The 6,896-nt window shown below is 46.1% G+C and overlaps 1 pseudogene; it reads left to right on the top strand.

Annotated features, from left to right (window-relative positions):
• Positions 1–211: 211 nt before the first annotated feature.
• On the top strand, positions 212–896 carry LOC127207670 (cofilin-1-like; annotated as a pseudogene).
• Positions 897–6,896: the final 6,000 nt, after the last annotated feature.

The raw sequence follows: 6,896 nt of genomic DNA, 5'->3' as shown, positions 1-6,896 counted from the left end.
CTACGGCCCAGCCCCTAAGGCAGATACTTACCAATGCATCGCCCTGCAGTTAAGATGACTCTACTATCTGGTCCCTGCCCTTTTACAGTGTCCAGGTTTATTCTATCTGACTTAAGCAAAGAAATTAGTGACAGTCTGGTCCAAACAGCTGCCCCATCTCAGTTCTTCAGGTCTTCCATGACTCTCCTTGACTCCCTTTCCTTGCAGAAACATGGCCTCAGGTGTGACCTTATCTGATGGTGCCATCAAGGTGTTTAATGACTTGAAGGTACAAAGGTCCTTAAATTCACAGAGGAAATGAAGGAACACAGGAAGGCAGTGCTCTTCTGCCTGAGGACAAGAAGAGCATCATCCTGCAGGAAGGCATGCGGAGCCTACGAAGTGATGTGGGGGGCAAACTGTGACAACCGTACACTACTTTTATCAGATGCTGCGGGACAAGAACCGCCTCTATGCTCTCTCTGATGCCACCTAGACCGAGGAGAGCAAGAAGGAACACCTGCTGTTCAATCCTGGGTCCTTGAAGTGCGCTCTTTAAGAGCAAAGCGGTTGCCAGGTGGTGGTGGCGCGCCCCTTTAATCCCAGCACTTGGGAGGCAGAGGCAGGAGGATCTTCATGAGCTCGAGGCCAGCCTGGTCTACAAAGTGAGTCCAGGACAGCCAAGGCTACACATAGACACCCTATCTCAGAAAACCGAATGAAAACAAACCAAGAAAGAAGCAAAACGGTCTGTGCCAAATCCAAGGATGCCCAATCCATCAGGAAACTGACTGGTGTTAGGAATGAACTATGAGCAAGCTGCTAAGAGGTCAAGGACCTCTGCACCCTGGCAGAAAAACTATGCATCAGGCAGTAACATCATCTCCCTGGAGGGCAAGCCTATGAGCCACCTCTAGGCCCTTCCTGAAGCATCTTGCCGCTCCAGGCTTGCTCTTGTGTGCTGCAGGCTACCCCTTTCCTGTGGTACCCAAGCAGGCAGAGAGGGCAATGCCTTCACCCCAGGTGCCAAACATCTCTCCTGGACCATTCACCTCTCCCTCCATCCCCAATGATTCTGACCCTCACAAACTGTATTTGATCTTCTGATTCCTTTTGGCTTGAAACAAGTCAAGTCCCCTCAGGTGCCCAGTTTTAGGGAGCCTGTATTTTTGATTGACAGCCCCCCCCCCCACTCTTCATCCCATGCTGCCACGTTCTAACTGCAATAGTGACGGTGTGCTTGTCTGTTTAGTGCTATATGTAAATGGAATGTTATAGAAATGACCCTTTCTATGCCGGCTGGTAGCCATTTCTTTTCCCCTGGTGGTGACCATTCGTGGAAGCAGAACAGTAGGAGACCTTCCATATATACTAAAAACACTAACAAGGAAAACATGACGTTTTCTACTGTCTCCCTATGGACAGCCAGAGAAGCCTTATCTCAAAAATACCAAAGAAGCCAGGCGATGGGGGTACACACCTTTGTTTTGTTTTTGTTTTTGTTTTTCAAGACAAGGTTTCTCTGTGTACTCTTGGCTGTCCTGGACTCACTTTGTAGACCAGGCTTGCTTTAAACTCACAGCGATCCACCTGCCTCTGCCTGATGGTGGTACACACCTTTAATCTTCAAGATCAGACTAGTCTATAGAGGGAACTCCAGGACAGCCAGGGCTACATAGAGAAACCCTGTCTTGAATCACCTGCCCTATCCCACCTCCCACTCACCCCCTTGTGCACACACACAAAAAAAAAAAAAGAAAGGAAAGAGTTCCAAGGAAATAGTGGCATTGACATTCACTGATTCCTGCCTTACATGGCAGCCTTCCTAGGCAGAAAAATGAAAGTACAGAAAGTTTGGCCCAATCCTTTATGAGACTCAGTGATACTTCTTTCTCTTCCCAAAGTGCTCAGTGTCCTTATCAGGCCCATATCAGAATCTGTTACTAAATATATCATTCTCATCAATATGTAAAAGGCCACCAAGCTTGAATGTTCTCTTTCATAGAAATGCTTGCATTTGCCATGACATTTTGGTTTTAAGGAGTCAATCACTAGGTACAGAATGTTACGTGTGAGACTCACGACAGCAGATCTTCTTCTAGACAAGGAGCGAGTGATAGAATTCATCCCTTCAGGGAACCATGACAGAAACCCTCTCTCACAATATTTATGGTTCTATTTATTGAGCACCTACCACAGGCCAATGTTAGGCCAACCTCTGCAGGAACATCTTTTCATCATTTCACAGAAGAAAAGACAATTAGCATCCAGCCTTCTGTGGCCTCCTGAGTAGCCTGTCTGATTGTGGCCATCATAAACATTACCAGCCAAAGCCAGGGTCCACAGCTTCTCAGGACAACCCAAGGAGGACCCACTCTTCTGCATCACTGGTGGGGTGAGGGCTGAGAGGCAAGGTCACCCCACCTCCATTCTTCCTTTTCTTTTTCTTTTCTTTTCTTTTCTTTTCTTTTTTTTTTTTTTTTCCTTCCTTTTCTTTACTAGACCCTGTCAGATATCACACTAATGTCCTCAAGGCTTGGGAACATTTGACGGCAGCTAGCTCTAAATGCAATGAAAGATACTCTATAGGCTTCAACCTTTTCCAAACCTACTTTATCTGGGGTTCTTTAATGCTTATACCTCCCTTCCAACCAACCTACCCTAGAGAGGAGAGAAAAGAGGTTAATGGGAACAGGAGACGTAGACCTTTTTAGACTCAGTTCCTTAGAGCAATTCCACTGGTGTAGTCGTCAGGATTCCATCAAAGTTGCTGCTGGAACCTGGAACAGCTGCTAGAACTTGGAGCAGCATCCAGAGCCCAGAGCAGCAGCTGGAATCCAGAGCCCCAAAGCCTTCTCTGGAGCGGTCCTCTCTCTCTAGGAGCATCTCAAAGTGGAGCAATGAACAGGCAAACAATACCTAGACCCAAAAAGCCCCACCTCCTGTTTTGGGCTCATATATGTATCTCCTCTCAGAGTATGCACTAATATGTGTTTCAGCTGGCAAAAATCAAGCCCGTGCACAAGGTGGTTTGTCTTCTACTGGATAAACATGACCCGATCTCTCACAAATCTGTTCCCCATCCCACACTTGGGATCAAAAGAAAAACATGTTTACATCCATTACATAGCCCACACTTGGGATCAAAAGAGAAACATGTTTACATCCATTACATAGCCCACACTTGGAATCAAAACAAAAATATGTTTATATCCACTACAATACTCTGGAATTTGTACAGGGCGATGTGTCAGGTTGACCACAGTAGCTCCTGACCATGATGTGATTGAAGTTTCTGAGGCCAAATGAGGATTTCGTCTGCAAACGAAGGGCTACCTCAAAACCTGCCACGGGTACAAGGTACAGTTCTCTCTTGCAGGACCTGCTGGCCACATCTCCTAATGCTCCAAAATCAGTGTTCTGGATGCTCTGAAGAGACTTACACCAGTGTCTTTGTGTGTGTGTGTGTGTGTGTGTGTGTGTGTGTGTGTGTGTGTGTGTGTGTGTGTGTCACTTTGGAGTTGACTATTCACAACAGCCAGGCTGCCTCAATTTTGCAGGGAGCCTCTTGCCTCTTCTCCCAAGTGCTGGGATAACAGGCATGCACCATCACACCTAGCTAGATTAATATTGTGAAACTGCTCAGAACCAAAGGAATTCCATACCTAGGTATAATCCCCTACAGTGCTTGGGTAAGGCGAAGATGTTGATTGTTTCTGGTTTTTGTTTTTGGTTTTGTTTTTCGAGACAAGGTTTCTCTGTATAGCCTTTGCTGTCCTAGACTTGCTTTGTAGACCAGGCTGGCCTCAAACTCACAGTGGTCCGCCTGCCTCTGCTTCCCGGAGTGCTGGGATAAAAGGCGTTAGCCATCACGCCTGGTTGAGGAGAGGATGTTGAAAGGCAACAGAATGGAGGCTCAGTGCTTAAAAGCACACGTTGCTCTTTCAGAGGTCCCGTTTGATTCCCAGCATCCACAGAGTGGCGTACAGCTGTCTAACTCCAGCACTAAGGGATCCCACTCCCTCTCTCTCTTCTAATCCCCAGGGCACTGTATGCATACGATGCTGGAGACGCATGCAGTACTCATGCACAAATAAATAAATAAATAGGAAGGAGGGAGGGAGGGAGGAAGGGAGGGAGGAAGGGAGGGAGGGACGGAGGGAGGGAGGGGGAAGGGAGGAGGAAAAGAAGGCAACAGCAAGACAGATACAGTAACACCCAGCACTCCAGAAGCCAAAGCATGGGGACTGCCAGGAACTCAAGGCTGGCCTGAGCTCTATATTGGCATGCCAGCCAACTAATGCTCCCCAGCAAGACCTTATCTCAAAGCACACACTCTCGTGATCCAAGCACTCTAAAGGTGGATAGAGAAAAGAAAAAAGAAACTCAACAATTCAATAGCCGGGCATGGTGGCGCATGCCTTTAATCCCAGAAGAGGCAGGCTGGATCACTGTGAGTTTTAGGCCAGCCTAGTCTACAAAGTGAGTCCAGGACAGCCAAGGCTACACAGAGAGATCCTGTCTCAAAAAAAAAAAAAGAAAGAAAGAAAGGAAAAAAAAAAGACAATTCAATAATCGTAGCAAGTTAGGCCTCCTGGGCTGCCTGCTGAGGCTGCACATCAGCACGCTGTGGTTACACTGGCTTTGGGAAGATTGTTGGCATTTTATCTGGAACAGTTTCAGTGTCAGTCAGCATCATGGAAGGGTGAATTTGGAACCTCGGCAACCCATGATGAACATAGATTCTCATTTAAGGTCTCTCTGTGGCAGGAGAGATGGTTTAAGTTTTTACTAAATGGGGGGGGGTGAAAATATGGCCAGGCAATAGTGGCACACACATGCCTTTAATCCCAGCACTTGGGAGGCAGAGGCAGGCAAATTTCTATGAGTTTGAGGGTAGCCTGGTCTACACAGTGATTCCAGGACAGCCAGGGCTACACACAGAGAAACCGTGTCTCAAAAAAAAAAAAAAAGAAAGAAAGAAAATATGTCCTACCTAGTTAAGTGGCTTAGAAATGAATGAAACCAAATTGCATTATTTCAACCAGAGAAGATCGTTTGTCAGATTGGCCTGAAACATCCAGCCTTATCCGATTTTATGGGATGTTTCCTTCTGGGCTCATAACAATCCTACTGTGTTTCCTAGGAGCCATGATATAGCTGTGGCTTGGTGAAAGTAGACTCCCCGTCTTACAAGAAGATTTATCAGCACATTTTGGACAAGCAGTAGTCAGAAGCATGCCTGGACTTGAGTGGATGGAGGTCGAATGGAAAGAAGAGGAGGAGAGTAAGGAGCACCTAAGACTCAACCAGTGCCAGAGATGAGGGTATCAAACTCTGCTCGCTTCCATTTCCTCCCACCTGAACTGGAATATCTGGCCAAATTCCTGCCTTTGGTGCCACTTCTAAAATCCTGAAAGATGACAGCATGTATGCATGCATGTGTGGGTGCGTGTGGGTGTATTTGGGCGGGCAGGGGGCCAGATACAGACATGGTAGTACACCCCCGCAATCCCATCACTCAGGATCTGAGGCCTTGTGAGGACTGTGAGATAGGGGCTAACCTAAATATTTAGCAAGACCTTCCCTCAGAACAAAAAGAGAGAGAAGGGGACAGTGGGAGTGAGTGAACATTGTGTCCTCAGCTACCGTGCAGTAGAAGCTGAGGCAGGAGAATTCCTTGAGCCAATGGTTTTGAAACCTGCCTTGGCAGCATAGAACCCCCATGCCAAAACAAGAGAAGGCGATGGGCAGAAGATCAAGGTGGAGAAGAGCTAGAGCTGGCGACCATCACTGCTGGCATGTGCAGAGTTTATTGACAAGCTAGAAGGCTATACTCAGAAGGAATAATAATAAGGAGACTAAGAGACTGCTGTTCTGTCCCCAGTGTTACATTATACACCATTTTATGGTTTTGTCCTTTTCCCAGGTTGAAAGGGTAATCATAAACTACAGCGTACCATAGTACCCCAAGAGCTAAACTTTCCATGCTAATATTTGACCCAAGGGACTTTGATTTGTTGTTGTTTCCAAGACAGGGTCTCTCTGTGTAGCCTTGGCCGCCCTGGACTCACTTTGTAGACCAGGCTGGCATCGAACTCACAGTGATCTGTCTGCCTGTGCCTCCCAAGTGCTGGGATTAAAGGTGTATGCCACCATGCCCGGCTTCCTGTTTTGTTATTGCTGTTGATATTTTAAATTTTTTCTCTGACAATCTTTGGTAGGTAGTCCACATTGGCTTCAAACTCATTATGCAGAGGGGGTGACTTTGAATTCATGATCTCCTGCCTCCACCTCCCAAGCGCTAAGATTACACCTAGCACCAGCTTCCTCCTTAGCATTCTGATGACTAAAATCTTCATAGCGACAAAAGAAAAATCACAAAAGCTGTAAAAGAGAAAGACCCGTTGCTCATGATCAATAAAATCCTTTCCCAATCTTCAAGAGTGACAATTATGAAGTGGGAAAAGCTGCACCTCTGCTCTGTGACTGTGGACCAAGATTGACACCCAGTGGTCAAGTTCAGTCTTTTTCATTCTTTCTGTGTGATATGTCTTTTGGTTTTGTTTTGTTTTGTTTTGTTTTGTTTCTTTTCAGTGTTTGAGACACGACCTCACTTGGTAGCCCAGGCTGGTCTAGAACTCACCAAGGCTAGTTTCAGAGTCTCCCCATGTGACTCTAACTACAACCTGACTTCTGGAATTATGGGCATGACCACAAGACTCAGTTAATTACACAATTTTTAAAAGAATATATCTAAATCTGTTCCTGCTTTTGTTTTTATTATTATTATTATTATTTATTTATTTATTTATTTATAGCCAAATATAGTGGCACATCCCTTTAAGTTTCAGCACTTGGGAGGCAGAGTCAGATGGGTCTCTCTGAGTTCAAGGCCAATCTGTTCTACAGAATGA

This window comes from Acomys russatus, chromosome 24, assembly GCF_903995435.1.
Source record: "Acomys russatus chromosome 24, mAcoRus1.1, whole genome shotgun sequence".
Lineage (NCBI taxonomy): Eukaryota > Metazoa > Chordata > Mammalia > Rodentia > Muridae > Acomys > Acomys russatus.
Note: the sequence above shows the minus strand (reverse complement) of the source record. Positions and strands in the feature narration are given on the sequence as shown.